The sequence below is a fragment of the Alligator mississippiensis genome, chromosome 3, assembly GCF_030867095.1.
Source record: "Alligator mississippiensis isolate rAllMis1 chromosome 3, rAllMis1, whole genome shotgun sequence".
Classification (NCBI taxonomy): domain Eukaryota; kingdom Metazoa; phylum Chordata; order Crocodylia; family Alligatoridae; genus Alligator; species Alligator mississippiensis.
This window is the reverse complement of record NC_081826.1, coordinates 115,664,214-115,687,613: the sequence shown is the minus strand read 5'-3', so window position 1 is coordinate 115,687,613 and position 23,400 is coordinate 115,664,214. Positions and strand designations below refer to the sequence as shown.

General features: G+C 42.7%; 1 long non-coding RNA gene across 8 annotated transcripts in view; it reads left to right on the top strand.

The window, feature by feature from the left end:
* Window positions 1-23,400, top strand: part of LOC109283890 (uncharacterized) — a 131,471-nt gene that overhangs the window by 67,225 nt on the left and 40,846 nt on the right. For 5 of the 8 annotated variants that reach the window (XR_009460807.1, XR_009460808.1, XR_009460805.1 and 2 more), the window contains one exon: window positions 3,730-3,847. This is a non-coding gene — a long non-coding RNA (uncharacterized LOC109283890). Of the gene's footprint in view, window positions 1-395; window positions 559-3,729; window positions 3,848-5,302; window positions 6,867-6,890; window positions 9,926-23,400 lie in introns of those variants that run through there. The other 3 variants (XR_009460811.1, XR_009460809.1, XR_009460810.1) reach the window with 3 other exon arrangements.

Genomic DNA, 23,400 nt, shown 5'->3' with positions numbered 1-23,400 from the left:
TTCCCTCTGTGTATATCAAGGGAAGCCATGGTATTAAATCTCGAACTTCCAAATTCCTGTTGTTATAATTTAGAAACGTGCAAATTAATCAAACATTTATTATAAAAAACAAGCCTTGTCAAATCCCAATTCTGATGGATTAACTAGCCAAGGACTGCTAATGCTGTGGAAAATGTGCTGTTTGCTTCATTTTTTTAAACAATTCCTTTGTCATGACCCTCACCTGAAATGCTGTAAAAAAAAGTTTCCCCCTGAAAGCAGCTTTCTGTAAGTGACATTTTCCTCCTTTTTTCCGACTGTCTGTTTCACAAATTTGAATTTCCCCAAAATACAATAGTATGTTTTAAGCATGAACAAGATGATTATAGGATGACAGATTTTTTTCCCCCTTTAAGCTTTCTTCAGAGATATTACAAAGCAGAATTATATATCTACTTCATCATCTTTGTGAAGAAATGCAGAAAACACTCAGCTGAATGGATAGCCAGGGACATAAAAATTAAAGAGAGAGAGAGAGAGAAAAGAAGAAAAAACACAAGAAATATGGCAGATACAGAGGTAAACATTTTCAAATCAGAACTGGAACTCAGAGTTTCTGGTCTGCTGCAGTTTCATGTTTATTAAAAGGGATTTATCCTGGAATCATCAGAGCTGAGGCCACTAGCTGTTCAGTTCTCCTCCATTTATCTTATTGATTTTCAAGTTATGAGGATTACAGGAATCCAGTCATGCAGGCTCTCCTCCCCCACCTTGCCTTTAGACTCCATTAAATACACAGTCTGTATACCACATGGAGCTTCCCCTTCTCCCCCATTTTAGTTGTACTCTAATAAGCACACAGCTAATGCTTATCAACCTGTCTTTCTTACAGAAATGTGATCATTTCTTCTATGGATTTCATTTTTTCAGGGGAAAAAAGGTTGTAATGAAAATCCTCAGGAAAGCAGCAAGATTAACCTACAGATTAATGTACACACTGGCTATGTGGAACCTATTAACCCCTGGATGCATAATTGTTAATTGCTAAAAGCTATCAGTCTCATAATTCTAAGCTTAGTTTTGAAAGCTCTGTCCCTTCTGAGCTGCTAGACATAACGTTAATTTTAACATTAAAAAAACACACAGAGAAAGTTAATACTCTTAAGAAAAGCCAATTTGACATAATTTTTTGTCTAAGAAAAGTGCATTGGCAGCAGAAATGCAAGCTTGCACAGTGTTGGCCTATTTATACAGCTCAACCATGACTGGAACTCTCTGTTGTGAGAAGTATTTAGTTTACTCTCCATATCCATTTCTGAGTTCACTCTGATCCACTGCAGTGAAGGAGAACTTTTCTGTTGGCATTCACAGCTTGGGAGAAGGCTTCCAGTGTTTGGCCTCTGCTCAGGCTGCCAATAGTGCTTTCAAATAAGGCCCTGATTCTGCAATGAGTACTGAATCATTGTGACTGTGAAGAGCACAGTTGACATCAGCTTCTTCAGTGGAGCTCTGTTACATGATAGACAACCTTCAGTGTGTTGCTCATTGCCAGATCATGAAATGTAATGTTAACGTTAATGTTTATTTCATGGACACCTGTTCACTAGGAACCACACTGAAGCTAACAATTCATTTCGTTTAGATGCTTAGGCATCCATGGTATTCATCACCTATTTCAAGATCTACTTCTGTCCCTCACCACCTCTGTTCCCTTTTCTCTGACTGGAGTTACCCAGCTCATATAAGATGTTTGTATTGAACCTTTGCAACTATTGCATTACTTTTTTGTGAAGTAACAGTTGTAGAATGTGTCTAGTAATTTCCTTCCTACTGACTACTCAGTCTTCTTTCATGTGTTATTCTTCATCATTCCTCTTAAAGATTAATTTTAAAAAGGAATTCAAGGTCATGACTTGGTAATCAAAATATTGACCTATGAGTAAGAAGGAAACTTCCAGCTACCTCTCCTTTTATGTTGATGTAGTCTCCAAGGGTGCAAACAGATGTTGCCTTCGTACTGCTGTAAGAATTTTTATGGTGGCACAAAACCTGAGAAAACAGATGTCATAGCCTTTTGTCATACCGCAGATGCCTACATTTGTGGGTGCGACAATTCCTACTCATAGTTTGTACTGCCTTTTGCAGCCAATGTCTATTTGCTTATGGCAGGAGAATGCGGGCAGACTGGGACTGCCTACACTCTCTAGCTGCCCTGTGCAGGTGCTCCCAGGGCTTCAGGGACCCAATTCTGTATGCTTTGGGAACCCCCACGTGGGGGAATTCCCAGGACACACACCTGCAAATACAGAGGAGAGACACCCGCTTTGCAGAGTATTCCTACAGCACACAAATCTGAGCATGTCTGTCCAAGTGCAGAGGGGGCAACACCCCACAGGGGATCTCACAGTGTATATATCATGGCATGCATGTGTAGGCAGGGGAATGGTGGGGTACCCTTGGCTGTTGTCCCACAGGATTGCACCCCTGAAGCTTCAGGACCAGCAGAGGCCTGACCCCACAGGACAACGGCCCTGTGGATTTCTGTAGACACCAATCAAGTGAATCAGCTGTGCTGGGACACGTCCTGGCACAGCTGATCCCAAGACAAACAAGATATCTGTTTGTATCCCAGCTCCTTAACCACAAGTATATTTCCCTCTGTTTAAGATGTTTGTAGCTCTTATATAGGCATTGCAAAAGTCCAGCTCTAGCAATATGCTGTCAAACATTTCTTTTATGCATAGTCAGAGTAGCTAATGCAATTCAATGGGATATTATGGCTAAGAAAACTCTGTCCCTTATCACAAATTAACTAAAACCAGACTTTTGTATGGAGCTCTGATATATTGATTTTGCAGATCTTAGAATACACAAGTCACTTTTTTTGGTATGTATTCCAGTAATAATTCTTGACTTCTGTTAGCCAAGCAATGCATTGCTCTGTATCCATTATGATTCTCTTTCTCTTTCCCCCTCTCTCAATGCATTTGCCTATATTATAAGCCAACATCAATGAAACTTTGAATAATAGGCACTGGACATGATTTATTATTGATTTAGGCTGGACATCAGGAAGAACTTTTTCATGGTCAGGGTGGCCAAAATTTGGAATGGCTTCCAAGGGAGGTGGTGCTCTCCCCTACCTTGGGGGTCTTTCAGAGAAGGCTGGACAGGCATCTGGCTGGGGTCATCTGAAACCCAGCCCTCTTTCCTGCCCAAAGCAGGGGGTCAGACTTGTTGATCTGTTGAGGTCCCTTTCAACCCTAGCATCTATGAATCTATGACATACTTTTAATCTCAATATAAGAGGTTTATTATAGACAACAAAGTAGAAATTAAAAACATGATAACCTGAGATATGTAATAGCATCTCTAATGCAGCTAACAAAAGTTGTGTGTGTATTTTTTTACCCAGGGAGGTAGCTATTAGGGCTGTGCAAAGCTTTGGGTGCTGATTTGATTTGGAGGAGATTTGGCTTGATTCGGCAGCCGAATCTCTAAATCCAAATCAAATCAGGAGACCAAGTAAAAGGTCCAAATTGATTTGAAGCTCTCTGAATCATTTTGGAAAAGATTCAGTGAGCTTCAGAGATTTGGGCAGTCCCTGTTGGCTGCCACAGGGAGCTGGACCCAGACTCTATGCTGGTAAGTAGGGGGCTGGAGGAGGGGGGAGGGAACGTGGTGTGGGGCAATGGGAATCACGTCCCTGCCAGGCAGCAGCTGGTGACTGGGGGATTTTCTTTTTTAAAGAGCCGGGAGCTGGGACTGCGAGAGTGGATGGGGGATGAGGACTCATGACAGACCCCCCACACATCACGGGGCAGTGGGGGGCAGCAGGGATCACCCCCCCCCCGCCTGGCAGCAACCGGTAAGTGCTGGGCTTTGTTTTCCCAAAGAGCCAGGAGCTGGGGCCAGGTGGGGCAGCCACTGATGGGCCTGGGAGAGCAGGTGGGGGATGGGGCCAATTTGCAGATTCAGCCAATTTGGTGGTGACTGAATCTCCGAATCAGATTCAGCTGAATCTGATTCAGGACAATGATTCAAATCACCGAATCCAATCACTGTCCCCCGAATCGGCCAAATCTGAATCCAAAGCAAATACTAGCCACTTCACATGGGCCTAGTAGCTATCACTATAGAGTAGTTTGTAGCCCACACAACATGGCACTAGGGTTTACAAAGTGGGCAGTGTCCAGTGCGATAGATCCAAAAGAAACGCTTTTTCCTCATTCATCATGCATCTTGTATATTAATAGTTTTCATAGTCTTTATTTATCTATCATGCATAGAGTGCAAGTTGAAAGCAGCACAAGGTAAATGATGTAAGTCCAATGCAGTAGGAAAAAAATTATAGAGCTATATGATTCAACTGTATTACAATATGTATGCAAAAGAACCAGATTAGAATTGGACATATAATCTTAATGTCACCATTTCCTTATTTGTGATTACTTACTTATGCAATTTTAATATTATTTTAATGCATTTTAAAAGAAAGGGTTGGATGTTTCTTACTGAACTAGATAAACATTCAAATAATTGGGACATTATAACAATGTTTATTAATTTGTGTTCTTCTTCTTCTCTCTCCCCTATGGTTACTTTTGTTCTGTATGCTTTTTTCTGAAGTTATCCTTGTTTCTCTTTTATTATGCAGAGAAGGTATACTCAGTGTTTCATGTGTCTAGACAAATACACATAGAGCAGACATGATATATCATGTTCATGTGTACATACGCATGTATGGCTGATCACCTTATTTGCATATTTATAAAACACACATGCACACTCATGCACACACAGAAAAGCTCAACAGTATTTGAAAGTAGCACAGGTTTGTTGTAAACGTATATGTTTCTTCAATGCTTCCTTCAATTACCACCCACAGTGGTAAGTAAGCCTCCTTTCCCTGGTCTGTTCTGATAAAGCAGCCCAGCCATCACTGACCTGCAATCTCAGCAAGCTGATGGGCAGATCTTTTTCTGATGTGCATTTTGATGAGCCTTCTGTACAAATCCAATCTGAGATGCAAGCTAGCTGATGCATGGCTGGCCTCCTGTTCCTTATTTAAGGCACCATATTTTCATCATTCAATATACCAAATTCTGTTGATGGTCTTTGTTCAGACTAAATTGGAAAACAAAATATACGGGAGCTGATTTGATAAAGTTGGACACAGAGCAAGCAAAAAAAAAATAAAAAACCTGCACAAATTTTCAGCCATAATTTAGTACACAGATGGTAATGATAGGAGGTGTTGGTTGTAAGAAATGGGTTGATCAGGAAGATTTGCTTGACTGAATTTTGATTTTGTTTCCAGCAGACCTCCTCACATGGTATTGTTTATGCAAATATACCCTCTTTTCAAAAAGCGTCTGGCTTCAGAAAACCCCTGGCATTAGAGCACAAAAGCTAAGTTGTACAGCAGCTAACAGACCTGAAAAGGCAGGCTGAATGGAGCAATGGATGCAATATGCAGGCAGTCGGACAAACAGAAGAGTCATTCTTTTCTGGGTACCAGTGGTGTGTGGAGAAGGCAGCCTACCCTAGAGGCAGAAAGAAAAGGCCTTGAGAAGCGGGTAACTGCCCTGCTCTTATAAAGAAATGAAAAGGCTAAAGAGACTAGAGCCAAGGATTATAGACCCAAGTAAGCTAAAGAGATACAACTGCTTTAACTCCTTTTTTAAGGACATCTTGAGGGGTTCTTAAGTTTTGGGAGAGGAGAAGGGGGAATGAAAAGAAAAAAAAATCTGCTGCTTCCACAGTTTGCTGTGAGGTAGGAAAGATAAGATAGAGAAGGGACACATAATTTTTAAACTCAGACCTCTAGGAATAACTGGAGAGATTGTGCTTGTGCTGTTTGCTGAAGTAAACAATGAAAATGGCACACATATTCCTAGGTAACAGACATCTGGGTTGATGGCATGCACTGCAATAAGTTCTGAAAATCTGTTTTTTCTGTGCACTGTGCATATAAAATAGCAATCTAGCTATTTAGTAATATTGATTATCCACATGTGTACGTGTATGTATGCGCATATATGTGTGTGCACACACATGCACACACACAAACACAATCACACACACTATCTATAGTGATTCCCTTTACTGCATATGTAACAAAATATATATGGTAATATAAGTTATAGTATTTTTGCTTAGGATTACCTATTAACTAGAATTCCATTTCAAAGTACATAACAAGGGACAGAAACTATTATAAATGCTGAACATAATGTAACTTCTACATGAGTTTATTTTTCACACAGCAGGTAGCGTACCTCTGCTGATAGTCTAAGAACTTGGAAACAGCCAGCCATTTGGTGGTGGGAAGTCAGTTCCATAGCACTTTGTGATAAATTTTGCATTTTCAAATGGCTGGCAAAACCACTGACAAGAGAAACAAGTATTTTCTGTGGATTTCTTGTGTCTTGCTTCACTTAAAAAACAAATGTTTTCTTTGTAAAAAGCAGTGAATGTATTTTGCTAAAAGATGCATGGCAGTATATATATTTTCCCTGAGAGATGCATATCATCATATACAATATGGTTAGCACACAGCTCACATAGGCATTCAGAAACCTACTATATCAAATTGCATACACAAATACATATTCAATTGTAGCTGCATTGAATCTCTTTTGTTTTAGGCTTTCCAAGATGTTATTATTTTATAAAGAAGTAATCTACTTTGTTAAGTGAAATTTTTGCCAGTCTCATGTTGAATAAATTAATAATGTATTTTTAATTTCAATACTTCTGGATGTTCATCTCTTAAACAGAAGAACGAGTCTAGAATGGGTTTTAAAGGACATTTGGAGACAGTATGAACAGCCTTCAGAAAGCTTCTTGAATGTAGAGTTTACAAAATGTGGTCATTAATTCAATCTTACATCTTCTTTTTATGCCAGAAAATCTGAAAAACCGAGTACAAGAGACAGTGGCATCATCTGCATTTCAGTGGCCTGGCTTCAATGTAAAATACTATCTTCTTATCTCTCTCTCTCTCTCTCTCTTTTGTCCCTCACAAGAATAGTAAAAAAGACTTTTTTGGGCAGGTTAGTATTGGAGTAAGGGATTATTTGCCACCTGCCATGAGTCTATGCTTAGCATATCAATAAAAAAAATAATAAACTAATTTCAGACATATATGACACAGTTAATGTGGAAAGCCCATTGTTAGGAGAGGAATAGTATATTCCTATCAGTGGCTTTAAACAGCTATTCATCGTTTCTAAAGGGCAATTATTTGGAATCTATTAAACTGGAATTCATAATACCACTGCATACTGAATTTTAAATAGAAATCTGTATTTAGATGAAGGAATACATTAGTATAAGTCATTAGAGCACTGAAAATCCATGACTTGTTCATTTTTCACTCTTTTTTTTTGCACATAGTGTGAAGCACCAAGAATATAAACATTTAAAAAAACCAAAACAGATCATGTGCTCTTTTTTTCTTAGATTCAGTTATAGGTAACAAGGTATTCCACTCTTGTTTTCAGGGTATTTCAGTTATTACAAATTATTGTTTGGAAGAAAAAACATTCATGATGAATATCTTAGTAATTAAAAACAGAAAAATGGCGATAGTGATAAATGGATAGAAAACAAGATAGAAATATAGATAGATGGATGTTACTGCATTCTACTGTATTTAGTCAGTAGGATATACTGGAATAAAACCGCATATGAAATTTTAACAAGACAGCAAATGATAGACGTACAAGGCATATTTTGTCAGTTTTTTATATACTTTAATTCTAATGTTCTAGTTATTCAGAATCATATCTTGATGATCAGTTAATAATGAGCAAAAATAATCAAGCAGCAGAGAAAGATTCAGTGTAAAAAACGAGGGCCTCAGTGGATAGAGAACTGTTGAGCAGTTCAGGAAATTCTGATGCAGCTTTTACCTGAAAGCCCACAAACAAATAGGAATAAGTAATAATTCAGGGCCTAGGAAAGGTAGATAAGCTAGATGTCATCACAGTGTTACACATGGTTTGACAATAAATCCGGTTTAAGAAAAGCATGGCATGTGGCTCACCTGTGGTCTGTTTTGGAATTGTATGAACAGAGATCATGCCTGCATAGTCACTGTTAAACATCTTTTTTATTAAAAGCCTTTCAACTTCTGCATGTGTGGATCCATGCCCAAACATTGCACCAAGCAATGCACTAGCAAGAGAATAAATCAGCCAAAGTTGATTTATAGTAAACAATTAACCAATAGCCATGAGAAAAGGAGTTCTATAGCTGCTGCTCTTCAGGGTCCCTCCTGAATATTAATATGAATATACAGCTATGCTAAAAATAACTGTACTAAACAAATGTCCGTGCCTTGGTTTTGCAACTATGATGCATTCTTACTTCAGCATTGATGATATTTTGTTTGTTTCTTTATATCAACTGAAAGAAACTGGGTACTGACTCTGGTATGTTAATCTAATATTGAGGGGTCCCATGTAGTTATACTACAGGGAAAAGAGCACTCAGAGACTTCCGTAGCTTATGCATCTAGCTTATGCTCTGTATTGTCAGCTGAATTTCATTGATTCTGCTTACTGAATAAGTTGCTACTAGGGAATAGGGTGGCAGAACCAGCCCTAAAGAGAATACATTAATCCAGTAAATAAACAGAGCCAGTAATGTGTGACATTTAAGTGACCAATTATAATTAACCAACACAAGTCGAACTCCCAACAGTCAGTATCAAATAGTCACAGTGATCTATGCGTGATTGAGAAGAGCTCTAAATATATTACTTCTATATGTAAAATATAATCGAACATCAATGATGAATGCATTTCAACAACAAATACATTTAAGAATGTGTGGATTTGCTCATAAATCTTTCATAAGCCCCAAAGAGCCTTAATTAATGAAGTAAACTGTTTTCCCAGATATTATAAGTACTAAGTCTGGGCAATAAGAAAAAAAGATATATATTTTTCTTCCCACGTAGTTATATTGTACCCTAACTAAAAATAATGGGTTCAAAATAAAGGACATCCTATTTATACCCTATCTGGGACCTTTCTGGTTTCCTTTCTACATCACTAAGTTTCATGAATAAGTCACTGGTGAAAGATCCCATTTTGGAAAAAAAAGTAGTAAAGAGCATAGGGACAGTGTCTGGATCTTAGCAGAAGCAGCAGCTGTGTGCTGAACAATTATATCTTACCCATAATATTGGTCCTTAATAATGAGTTTATTGCAAAAATGGGTTACAGGCATAAATAAAAAATGTAAACAGTGAAGGTATCTTACACAATGCTCTCTTTTAAGTTAAACCCAGCCAAAAGGATTTGCCATGCACATGTTGGAAAGCTCAGCCAATTTATGTATTAACAAATTATAAACCCCCTTAAAAGGAGAATTTCAACCCCTTTAATAGACTCTATGGCATGATTAATATATGATAATAGTAGTAGAGACGGTTGTATTGATAGATTGGAATATAAACTGGAATTCAAATATTTCCAATCCCAAAGTCTTTATTACGGTACAGTTATAATCAGGTGTTTTGTATATGCTACATAGAAAGGGTGTTATGAATTTTAATAGAGGTTGTGTGTTGTGGAAACACATGCAGCATACTTTTGGGTAAGGTCAGCAGAAGCTTTTATTCAAAAGAAACTACAGCTGTAGGGGGGACTCCAAAGTGACATGGATTTCCCAAGCACTTGAAAGGGGTTCCCCCCAAGAGCAAAATCAGGAGGCTTATATACTTTTTAACAGTCGCTTACAACTCACGTGATCATATAGTGAAATTAGCATGAAAAGCGGCTATAAACATTACTTCATTACTTCTTTGCTGTAATCAGGATGAGAACTTATGGAGGAGGCGAGGTTAGTTCACAAACCTCCTTCTTGCACCTGGAAATCAGAGTTGTACATACTTTTTGCTATCTTCAAGGCTGCGGTGAGCGAAGCAGTTGCAGAGACCAGCCCAGCCCCCCTACTGGGAAGAGCCCAGCACCACCCCCAGTCCCAGCCCTAGCCCTCAGTGGCAGTGTGCCCTGCCCCACACAGATCCAGGGCACACACCCTCGGTGCCCTCCCAGGGTGTGCACAGCAGTGGGATACACTCACCCCTCCCTGCGCCCCCTTGAGCTGCTCTTGGCTCTGTCCTGTGCCCCGCCCCACCCCGGCTGAGCAGTGCCTGCCCCAGCCCCACTCGCTCCTTCATGGGGAGGCCTTGATCTGTCCCCCCCACACCCCATCCCCCATAACAGATTTACCAGCCCAATGCTGGTCTCCAAGCTGCCCAGCTGCATATCGGAATTGGATCAGCATCGACCAATATGGCTCCTTAAAAATCAGCCATTGGTTTCAGCCCAAAAAATCTCTATTGGTGCACCCCTAGTTAAAATATGTCTTCTCACTCTGAAGTCTATGTAAAACATGCATTCATAGAAAAGAGTGTACATATGTCTGGAAAGACATGAAAACTTATGGGACTAATGAAGTGCACAGAATACAACTTTGTTTGGGTTTTTCTGCAGTTGCAGAGAAGTTACAAAGAACAAACACTTTCCTTTATCTGTTCTACTGTACAGAGCCATTCACTTTCTTCGAGGCCGGAGATGATATCTTCATTCTTCAACTGATGAATCCGGCTGGGCTGAGGTGTTGGGTTCAGGGGAGAGGTTACTAGCACTTGCACCCTGATGCTCCTCACTTGCCTGAGTGAGGTCCTGAGGGTCTTTGCCTCAGGGAAAGATCTCAACCTTGGTTAGAATTCAGCTGCTTCGGGGTCCAATGGAGGTGATACCTTCTTGCAGTGCAAGGCGTGAGTCCACGTTTGGTGACCTTGGCAACGAACAGCAGAATTAATGGTCAGAAGTACCTGGAAAGGTCCTTTCCATCTGGGTTGAAGTGCATTTTTCCGTTGATAGATCTTTACGTAGACTCAATCTCCTGATTCGAGGTTGTGACAGGGAACATCCGGTGGTTGCGGTAAAGCTTCTTGGACTTGTGAATGAACTGACCTGGCATACTTCATTAATGCCTTGCAATAATTTAGTACAGTTTCGTCAGTTAATTGTAGGTCTGTTTGGTGTGGGGCAACAGGTGGTGTAGCTGGCATCCTCCTGGGTCGTGCCATGAGTATTTCATAAGAGGTTAGGCCATGTTTTCTGTTAACAGTGTTCCTAATGTGCATAAGAGCAATGGGCAGTGCATCAGGCCATTTGAGGCCTGTTTCAGCACAAATTTTCGAAATGCACATTTTCAAATCAGAGTTTTTACGTTCTACAGCACCATTTGATTGTGGATGATAACTACAGTGTAGGTTGTTGCTGTATGCTGAGTGCTTGGCAGATTTTTTTTATTATCTGTTCTGTGAAATGGGTGCCTCAGTCGCTATCTATTGTGAGGGGCAATCCAAATCTAGGGATGAATTCTTTGAGCAATTTCTTTGCTACAGTGATGGAATCAGCATGTATGCATGGGTAGGCTTCTACCCATTCAGAGAACACATCAATAATAACAAGAATATACTCATAAGAACAGCACTTAGGTAGCTGCACGAAATCAATTTGCAGATTTACAAACGTTCCCCATGGAGCGGGATGGGCTGCGGGTGTCATTTTTACCCGTTGCCGAATGTTGTGAGCTAAACAGATGGGACGGGAGCTACAGTACTGTTGTGCCATGGAAGGAAAATCTGGGGCAAACCAATTTCTTTGTACTGTAGCAATCATCCCCCCTTTGCTCGTATGGGCCACAGAGTGGGTTAAATGAGCAAGATGTGGCAAAAGCTCTCTAGGCGCCACCAGGCGGCCGTCCGGGGAGCGCCAGAGAGAGTCAGGGTGCAGTGAACATCCTGCATGCAGCCAGTCATCTTTTCCTTTTTTGGGGGGCCTGATTTTGAAGAAGGGCCAGACTTGAAAGGCTAGCCAAAGGAGATTGGTCTGCTGAAAAACAAACAAGAACAGAGTTAGGAGCCTGTGGGCCAGAAAGGGCAGCGTTTCTGGCAGAATGGTCTGCCAGATCATTTCCTCGTGTGACATCAAAGGGTTTCTCATGAGCTTTACATTTAACAATAGCAATCGCAGAAGGCAATTGAACAGCTTCTAAGAGTGCTTTTACATAACAACCATGACTGATTTGGGTCCCTGATGAAGTGAGGAACCCTCTTTGTTTCCAGATTTGTCCAAAATCATGAACAACACCAAAAGCATACTTAGAGTCAGTATAAATGGTTGTGGTTTGATTTTTTGCAAGAATGCAAGCACGTGTTAAAGTAATGAGTTCAGCAACTTGAGCAGAATGAGCTTGGGGTAAAGAATAGGCTTCCAAAACAGCACACTGAGTGCATACTGTATATCTCGCAACTAATTTGCCTGCATCATTTCTAAGACAGGAACCATCAACAAACAAATCAAGGTCAGAGTTTGGGATAGGAATGTCCTTGAGGTCAGTTCGAGGGGTTAACAATTGAGTTGTGACAGACAGGCAATTATGAGGCTCACCATCAGAGGCAATTGGCAGAAGTGACGCAGGATTTAGAATTGAACAGCGATTTAAGGTTACATTTGCAGCTGATGGTAAAAGTTTCTCATATTTAGTAAGACGGGAATTGGAAATGTGCTGAGTTTTGCCCTTGAGGAGAAGGGCCATCACAGCATGTGGAACTGCAATGGTTAAAGAGTATCCCAAAACTAGAGAATTTGCCTTTTCAACCAACAAGGCAGCAGCTGCAACTGAACGGAGGAAAGAAGGAAGTCCCGCAGCCACGGGATCAAGGCAGAGCTGTAATACACAACTGGGCGATGCTTTTCACCATGCAGCTGAGTGAGTACTCCTAAAGCGATTCCTTCCCGTTCATGACAAAACAAAGTAAAGGGTTTCTTATAATTAGGGAGTTCAAGAGCAGGAGCAACAGTGAGGGCTTGCTTAAGGGCCACAAACGCTTGTTCAGCTTCAGGAGTCTAAGGGAGGGGTTCCGGGGTGGTATCATGATTGAATGCTTGCAAGGGTTTTGCAAAAGCAGCATAACCCAGGATCCACTGTCTACAATAACCTGTTGCACCTAAGAATCTCCTCATCTGTTTTCTATTCATAGGTTTGGGAATGTTGAGGATAGCTTCAACTCTACTAGGGGAAAGGTGTCGTTCTCCTGCTGAGATATGCCCTACATAATGTACATTAGACTTACAGAGCTGCAATTTAGATTTTGAGGCCTTGTGGCCTTTCTGAGCTGAAGCTGTGAGGAATGTCAAAGTATCTTGCTTACAGGCCTCTAAAGTGGGTGACGCTAACAACAGATCATCAATATACTGAAAAAGGGTGGCCCCCCCTTTGAACATGATAGGATCCAAATCCTTTTTCAGGATCTGGGAAAACAGGGTGGGGGACTCTGGATATCCCTGAGGGAGTCTTGTTCAGGTATATTGGAATTTTTGATAAGTAAATGCAAACAGATACTGGCTATCCTTATGAACAGGGATAGAGAAAAAAGCAGAACAAAGGTCTACTACTGTGAAATATGTAGCATCTGAAGGGATACAGGAGAGAATAGTGGCAGGGTTAGGGACCACGAGGAAAGCAGGTAAAACAGTGGCATTTACAGCTCGAAGGTCTTACACAAAGCGATAAGTATCTTTACCAGGTTTCTTGACAGGTAGGATAGGTGTGTTACAAGGGGAGTGTATTGGGACAATAATCCCTTGCTCAAGGAGTGAGGAAATGACAGGCTTGATCCCTTCCTCAGCTTCCTTTGAGATGGGGTACTGTGTGACACGAGGAAGTGACTTGGCAGGGTTCAGGGTGATACGCACTGGTTCAGCACTCAGCATGTGCCCCACTTCATTTGCATGGGTGGACCACAGCTGTGGAGGTACTCGTGCCAACAGTTCCTCTTGCAAGTAGGAAGTGTCAGGATCAGAGTCCTCCTGGGTTAGCAAAGCCACAAGCTCCGTTTCCCTATGTTCCGGTACCTCAAGGTAAACACCATCTGGGCTACAATAAATCACGCATCCCAGTTTACACAGCAAATCCTTTCCAAGAAGGTTGACAGGTGTAGTGGGGCTAAAAAAAAAAGGCATGATTTTCAAACAAAGGGCCAATAGAGATGGAGACAGGTTTATCAGAAATAAAGCATTTAACAAACGGACCAGATTGGTCAGTAGCAAGCAAAGGAGCGATGATGTCAGTGTCCCTCAGGCTGTCCTATTCAACACTGGGAAAATTGACAGGAAGAGGAGGTGCGGGCTGGGGGCTGGGTCTTTGGCTGGGGAGGTTGGGGCATTCTGATTTCCAATGTCCTTCTTGCTTGCAATAATGACATTGGTTCCCATAGCCTGGTTTTTGTGGGCCTGAGGATCTATCTCTTTCCCTGAATCTACCCAGGCCTCCTCTTCCCCGTCCTCATCCCCTTCCTCTACCTGGACCCTGCAACTGAGAAATCTGTAAGGCCATTAACTTAAACTCGGCATTGTCTTTAGACTGTTCCAATTTGTTATGAAAATGGTTAGCTGCAGCAAGGACTTTAGTCAAATCTTTAGTTTCTCAGCCAATAATTACTGCTTGAATTTTCTCAGCAATTTTAGGGTTAAGTACCTGGACGAATGCTGCCACTATTGCTTGTTTAGCATTTCCGACCGGGTCATCCATTCCTGAATATCGTTCAAATGCCTGTTTGAGGCGTTCGAAATAGTCACTGGGGTGTTCATTTTTGTTTTGTTTACAGGTATTTATTTTGGTCCAGTCTGCCTTTTTTGGGCAAATTGTGAGAACTGCCTGAACCAAAGCATTTCTCTTGTCAATAAAGTCTTGGCCAGTCCTTGGGTTTTGATTTGGCTAAGTACAGGCAGTGTACAGATGCAGCATAGTTTCCTTGGGCAAAATGGATCGCATGAGCTGATTAATGTCAGCCCATGTTGGATTATAACAATTTATAACAGTCTGCAATTCTTCCTGAAATTTTTCTGGGTCTTCCCTGATTTTTGGGAATTTTTGAGTTAAATTGTAGAGATCACCTGGAGTCCAGGGTGCATGCACGGTTACTATATTTTGTCCATTGGTGCCAATGTCTGGCATTTGCCTTAGGGGGTAAACTTGTGCAGCTCGGGATCTAAGATTGATGGGAGATCTTTCCATGCCTATTCTCATTCTTCTAAATATACCTGTGGTGGGTTGTGACCCAGAAGTAAATTGCCACATTGGTGATGACTGAGTGGCAGATATGGTGGATGAGTCTGGACTATTAAGCTCCGTGGATGAATTTATCAAAGGAGCTAATGGGTTACTAGCCTGGGCTGCAGCCTGAAGTTGAACCGGTTGTTGCTGATGTGGGAGTCCCAGGGGAGCAGGGTTCGAACAAAGGTCAAGGATATCCTCTGCTGGCTCCAGTGGTGGGGGCACCCCGGGCAATGCTGGATACAATGGAGCGGTGGCCAGTGTGTAATTTCGGGGAGCAGCCAATTTCTCCCGAACAGCTTTTAACTGCTGTTTTAATTTTTCTTGAGAGTTTTTTAGATTTTTAGTTTGAGATTCTCTCCGCCTTTTGGACATCTCATCATACCAATAAAAGAACGCGTCCCGCTGGTTTTGTGGTGTTTTGGATCCACGGGACTCTAAAGCCCCTCTTAAGTGCACTATTTTATCCTGATCAAATGTTCCTTCCTGTGGAAATTGCTTCACGGGATCACCCTTTGTATACCAGTTCCACTTATCCAGGTACTTGCAAGCCTTGGGAGAATAGTGTGTGTACATAAAGTACGCCGGAGTCCCCTTAGGGGGGACAGGAACTTGTTTAGACTGACTTGTTCTCATTTTCAGTCACACAGGGAGACATAGGAGAGGCTTATTTAGGATGTCCGGGCCGCTCAGTGCCTTGCCCTGCAGTTTTTCACCACCCAGACAAAAGGCTTCTGACCCGACACCGGCTCATACGATGGAAGCAGGGAGGGAAACACAAGAGGGATCCTTTCACTCCTGCTCTCAGCAGAAGCTACTGGGACAAGGGGTTTGGAAAAGACAAAATCACTCAGACGCCCTATCCACTGGGTCATGAGGTTTCAGCTGGGCCCCCTTGCTTTCGATGCTACCTTTTTAGGCAGAATCGGGGCGGCTAGACTCAGCCTTAGTCTCAGACCTGGTCAGTGGCTCATTTTTCTAAATACACACACACACACACACACACTCAGTCAGCCAGACCTCCTCCCCCACACCGCCTTAGTTAATTAACTACAAGCCCGATGTGCTGTTGGATGAAGGTGCTTCAAACAATTTCTCCCTGAATAAAACGTACGTTACCAGACAGAAAATTTTAGCCGGCAGTAAGGTTCAGACTGACCTGTTTTAACAAGGTTCAGATCCAGTTACCACGGCCAAGTTTGGAGCCTACGGGCAGTCCTCCTCCGAAACCCCAATAGAGATTTTGTATTAGGTCTCTTACCTCTCAAGTTTGGCGCCTCGGGTTTCGGGGGGGGGAGGGGCAGTCCGTGGTCCTCCTTCCTCAGCACTTGTTCTGGATCTGAGTTATGGCACCAGGAATTGTTGTGGAAACACACGCAGCATACTTTTGGGTCAGGTCAGCAGAAGCTTTTATTCAAAAGAAACTACAGCTGTAGGGGGGACTCCAAAGTGACATGGATTTCCCAAGCACTTGGAAGTGGTTCCCCCCCAAGAGCAAAATCAGGAGGCTTATATACTTTTTAACAGTCGCTTACAACTCACGTGATCATATAGTGAAATAAGCATGAAAAGTGGCTATAAACATTACTTCATTACTTCTTTGCTGTAATCAGGATGGGAACTTATGGGGGAGGTGAGGTTAGTTCACAAACGTCCTTCTTGCACCTGGAAATCAGAGTTGTACATACTTTTTGCTATCTTTAAGGCCGCGGTGAGCGAAGCAGTTGCAGAGAAGTTCCAAAGAACAAACACTTACCCTTATCTGTTCTACTGTATAGAGCCAGCAATTCTCCACAAAGCGGTTATGTCATCTTATAACTCAAATGATCAAAGTTTAAGGCATTTATTTTCTTTGATTCCACATGTGATACAATATATTTCAGCATATAGTTTTTCTCTACTAGTGCAGGTGTAGAACCATTAACGTTGCATTACATTAGTGCTGGAGTGCACAACAGCATTTACTGTTTCCAGGTGTAGATATATGCTAGTATAGGGAAGTTAGGTCTATAATTCTCTTCTAAATACCTGGTTTTGGATGTTCAGAACAACATACCTATAATTTGATCCTTAATTAAACTTTCTATATTTGAATTGGAAGACTTGAGAAGATAACATATTCCAGTAAAGAGAGTGCCTACTACGAATAGACATAGATGTCAGCGAGAATGTGTATCTGATTCACTTTGTGGGAACTACCAGCTAAACTAGCAGAAGTATTTCTATGGTTCTACACACAGTAGTTCTAGCCAGCTTCCCTTAAAGTCTATAGGAGTCCATCACTTCAGTAGGAGATTGGTAAGGCTCCTAATCCTGAGAATCCCATGAAAATGCCACTTGACATCTTACTGTTGCTGAAGAAACTGTGGGTGCCTCAAGGTCCTCTGCCTCAGTAACAATACAAAAAAACCCAAACAAAGTTGTATTCTGTGCACTCCATTAGTCCCATAAGTTTTCATGTCTTTCCAGACATATGTACACTCTTTTCTATGACTTGCATGTTTTACATAGACTTCAGAGTGAGAAGACATATTTTAACTAGGGGTGCACCAATAGAGATTTTTTGGGCTGAAACCAATGGCTGATTTTTAAGGAGCCATATTGGTCGATGCTGATCCAATTCCGATATGCAGCTGGGCAGCTTGGAGACCAGCATTGGGCTGGTAAATCTGTTATGGGGGATGGGGTGTGGGGGGGACAGACCAAGGCCCCCCCATGAAGGAGCGAGTGGGGCTGGGGCAGGCACTGCTCAGCCGGGGTGGGGCGGGGCACAGGACAGAGCCAAGAGCAGCTCAAGGGGGCGCAGGGAGAGGTGAGTGTATCCCACTGCTGTGCACACCCTGGGCGCCTTGGATCTGTGTGGGGCAGGGCACACTGCCACTGAGGGCTAGGGCTGGGACTGGGGGTGGTGCTGGGCTCTTCCCAGTAGGGGGGCTGGGCTGGGCTGGTCTCTGCTCAGGGTAGTGGGGCAGCAGCGCTGGGAGATAGGTTATGGGAGTGCTGCAGCCACTCCAAAAATTACTGCACCCCCCCCATAGCTCTGCTCCTAGCACCGCCAAACGCAGCCCAGCCCAGCCCTCCCCCCACTGGGAAGAGCCCAGAGCTGCCCTGGCCCCAGCCCACAGCGGCAGCCCACCCTGCCCTGTGTGCAGATCTGGCAGAACATTCCTGCTGTGCCCTCTCGGGCTGCATGCAGTGCCAGGAGCCACCCCCCACCCCCGGATGAGGTGCTTGCGGCTCCATCCCGCGCCCTGCCCAAGTTGAGCAGTGCCTGCTCCATCTGCACTCCCTCCCTCACTGAAGTAGCCTCAATTTACCCTGCCATGTCCTTTCCCTTCTCCTGTCCCTTCCCCCACAACAGACTTACCAGCTAATGCTGCTCTCCAAGCTGCTGGGCTACTCCTGGCCATATGCGCGCTGCAGCTGTGTGCCTGCACACAGCACTTATTGGCCACATTATCAGCTGCATCAGGCAAAAAAAGCTAATTGCCAATACTCTCAATTTTCCCTATATCAGTGCTGATCTGATATGGGGCCAGTGTATTGGCACACCTCTAATTTTAACATAACACAGTTCACTCGGGGAAGAACATGCAGATATGAGTGATCATTTTGAGTGTCCAACCTGGGACACATTAAAGTAGTTTGGTGGTGACACCTGAATGGGGTGTGTGAGACAGTAGACATGGGAACTACAGCTATTTGCATCAACTTTTAGCTTCTGCAGGTATTACACACATCCTGTTGCCTTGTTAAGATAATAGCCTGGAATTTTTACTTTTGGCAAAGCTACTATTCAGTCTTCTGGATATTTTGTCCATTTTTTCTCCCTTAAAAGGATGATTGGAAAAGATAGAAAAAATGAACCATAGTGATCCATTATGCTAGTGAGGAATAAAGACAAGTCAGCATTTTTTTCTCAGGGGAAAAATCTTTCTCAAACATAGGGGAAAAATCCAAAGAAAATGTAAAGACAAAATAGTTTGGAGTTTTGGGGGTTTTACCCCAGATCCACAGCCCTGGGCTCAGAGACCCATTTTCTTCCAAGAATTCTCCTATATTAAACTAGTACTTATGGTCTATCTATCTGAACTGTTAATAACTAACTCCTCTTTTATTAGACTAAGGATTGAGTCTTCTGGACCTAATCCCTATGTTATATGAATGGAGTCTGCTTTCAAAAAAATCACAAAATCCATCTTGTAAAATCTTGGCATGTAAGCAAGCAGTGGAGAGCTCTTAATAAATGCAGGTGAGAATTCACATAACAGCTTGGATGTGCTTGGGAGCTGCTTTGGGAGATGAAGTGGCTTTCAGTATACATGTGCAGGGTTACTTGTCCCTGCCTGGTCCTCTTTTATACTACTTGGATCATCAGCAAGAAACCACTGCTAATGTACAAGCCAGAAATCTGTAGCTGAAAGCTTATTCCTTTGGTATCCAAGTGCTGCAGGAATTTTTTTCCTCAGAAGCTATAGTAGATGAAGAATGGAGTAGGTAAAGAATGAAGAATGGCTTGTGGATGTAAGACAGTGTCTTTCTTGGATACAATATGAATGTTTTCTTTCAGGTCATGTAAATTCTCTACAAGTGGAACTTCTTGCACATCTTGTGTTAGTGGAGTGGAGGGTCAGTGTTTCTTTGCCAGAGACAACAACTGGCACCGATGATGTCCATGTATATAGCATACAAAGCCAAGCCCTCATTAAGAGAATGTTAAGCTGGCAAAGGCAAGGATATAACTGCTATTCAGAAATTCCAAAATACAGTTTGCCTATATCTCATTTATGCATATGTGTTATGAGCCTGTCTTTAATTACATGACTGCAATACTGTCTTTTCCACAGGATGCTGTCCTTTTTTTCCCCCATGCTCTCCAGCTTCTCTCTTTGTTTGCTTCTGTTCTCTTTATCTCTTTTTTCTCCCTGCTTACTTCAGCTTACCATTCCTCTGCACTCCTTCCATTTGTCATCCCTCTGCATTGTAGTAGTGATATTTGCCTTTCTCCTTCTCACTACCTAGATATAAAAAGGGGCAGGAGGGGGCATGGAAAACATAGGGAAGAGTCTCTGTCTTCTCACTTATAATGTTTATTGGCACAACAGTCTCTGGCAGCCAAGAACAGCAATCTAAGGAATCCTCTCAGGCTCTCCACCTTGGATCATGTGCGGTAGGGTTGGCACAGGATTCGGTGAGGTCAGAGCATGCCCGGTACAAATGGAATCTTTGAAGAATTTACTTTCAAGTCCACTGAGCAAGTGGAAAATGGCAATTTCCAGATGCCCATCATTTCTTAGTTAGATATTTACAGACGTGGTAAATAGTACGGCTGGGCGAAGGTTCAGTCCCTGATTCGAATCGGCAGAGATTCGACCTGATTTGGTGGCTGAATCTCAGAATGTGAATCAAATCAGAGGACCCTTTAATCTCTCTGAATCAATTTGGAACCCTCTGAATCAATCCGGAGAGATTCGGACAGATTCGTTGATTTGAACATAGATTTCATAGACATTCAGGCTGGAAGGGACCCCGAAGGATCATTGAGTCCAGCCCCCTGCCCCAGGGGCAGGAAGTCATCAGGGATCATAGGATCCCAGCAAGATAAGCATCCAAATGTGTCTTGAAAGCATTCAAAGTGGGTGCTTGATCTGCCTCCGGCGGCAGTCTATTCCAAACCTTGGGGGCTCGGACAGTAAAGAAGTTCTTCCTTATGTCCAGCCTGAATCAGTTGTGGCAGAGTTTGTGACCATTCGATCTTGTCATCCCTTGGGGAGCTCTGGTGAACAGAGGTTCTCCCAGATCCTGATGAGCACCCCTGATAAACTTATAGGTGGCCACCACATCACCCCTGAGCCTGCAGTTTTCTAGGCTGAAGAGTCCCATGGCTCTCAGCCTCTCATCATAAGGTCTGTTTTCCTGACCTCTGATCATGCGCGTGGCTCTCCTCTGGACTCTCTCAAGCTTCTCCACATCCTTTTTGAATTGTGGAGCCCAAAACTGGACACAGTACTCCAGCTGCGGCCTCACCAAGGCCGAGTACAACGGGAGAATGACGTCCCGGGATTTGCTTGAAGCATCTATGGATGCAAGCCAGCGTTTTGCTCACTTTACTAGCCGCAGCATCACATTGAAGGCTCATGTTCACCTTGTGGTCAATCATGACCCCCAAGCCCCTTTCATCTATCGTGCTAGCCAGTGTAGCACTGCCTAGCCTAAAAGCATGCTGCAGGTTTTTCCTCCCAAGGTGGAGAACCTTGCATTTTTCGGTGTTGAACACCATCAGGTTCTCATCCGCCCATTTCATAAGCCTGTCAAGATCTGCCTGGATCACCCTCCTGTCCTCAGGTGTGGATGCTTTACCCCAGAGTTTGGTGTCATCAGCAAACTTGGCGAGCCCGCTTCTGACACCAATGTCTACATCATTGATGAAGATGTTAAACAGTATAGGCCCTAGGACAGAGCCTTGAGGGACCCCGCTGGTGACTGTGCACCGAGACAATTGGCTTCCGTCAACTACCACCTTCTGGGTCCTACCTAGATACAACTTTAAATGTTTTTTCTACATACCTCTAGGTAGCAGAGGCTCTGAATGCTGCAGTGCTGGGGCAGATGCAGCATCCCACAGAAGCACGGGGCGTCCGCAGAGTGCTTGGCAGCAGACCTGGAAGTGGACCAGAAGCATTTCCAGTCCACTTCCTGGTCCACTGGGGAGCCTCCCTGCACCTCTCAGCTCAGTGACTGGTGCCTTCTGGGTCTCGGGGGTACCTGGGGTCCCCCTGTAGCTGATTGCTGGGCTGGGTGGGGGAGGGGGGGGCTACTTCTGGCAGTACTTCCAGTCCACTTCCGGGTTCACTGCCAAGCAAGCTGGAGAGGCCCCCGTGCTACTGTGGGACTCTCTATGCTGCACTGCATGTGGTGCACGCAGCACCGCAGCAGTCATGAGCCACTCTGCTACCTCAAGGTATGTAGAAAAAACTTAAAGCTGTGCCTGTGTCTGAATCGCTGATTCACCGAATCAGCATTGAATCATCAGATTCAGATTTGGCCAGATCAAATTGGGGACAGATCTGAATCAACAGATTGAATCACTGTCCCTGATTTAGGCCGAATCTGAATCTGAATTGAATAGGCCCCGTTTTGCACACCCCTAGTAAATAGCATCTCTCTGACCATTGAGAACTTCTTGCAAAATTTCAAGTGATGGCTTCAGGCCAGAAAGACACTGACCCCTTTCATTTAAATAGTGATAGGAATTGTTTTACTGTTTGCAAAACAACATATTTCCCGTCAATCTGATTCTCTGAATTGGCTGAGTCGTTTCCACTGGCATGAAAAAATAATTCCAGCATGAGGTAGACATCTGACATGAATATTTTACCCCAAATAGTTAAAATTCTAATCCATGGTAAGTATGAGGTATACTGTAGGCAAATAATAATGCCAGCCCTGCCATAAATATGGCTGCAGCATATTATGCTGTATCCTTGATCCTCCAAATGTTTGCAAAGAAGGCTTATCTTTCTTTACATGTGAGTTGTCCTACTTATGAACAGGAGAATTCACATGTTGAGAGAATGTGTAAAAGAAGATGTGCAGTTTTTAGTGACAGTGAATGTAGCAGATTTGATCATACTAAAAAATGAATATCTCTTATTATTTGTAGAATAGCTATTATACTGCTGGATGGTTTCTACATCCATTGAAGGTAGGCTAAAATGAAGCAATTTATCAAGAGAATGAATCAAGCCTTTTGGTTGGACCAGCATTTCTCTGAAGTATACATGTATACAGTACAATGCTTACACATCATCCTAATCTATTCTATTTACATATCATGGGAAAGTGCTCATTTTATAATGGTTATATGATTTACACTCTTTACCAATAAAGCCAGATAAACAGAGTTTTCAGCTAGTAAGTACAGACGTTTTACAAAAAAAGGAAGAAAGAAAGGTATAGGAAGTAGGAGAAAGAAGGTGCAGTATTTCTTATGCTGTATCTGTTATGAACACCTTTGCATCATACAAAGGGTTATGATTTGTCCCCGAGTGGGAGATATCTGCAATTTGCATGAAAGACTGTCTTCAAAACAAATGAAAAGAGGCAGATAAAATCCCATATTATTAGCTAATATAGCATATGAATTTCAGTGTGCAGTGTGTACATTACAGATAGTCATGCTTTATTGTTGCACTGAATTAATAACATTGTCACAAAGGATAACATCATATATTCATCCTATCCAAGCGATAGGAAAACCATTACCGT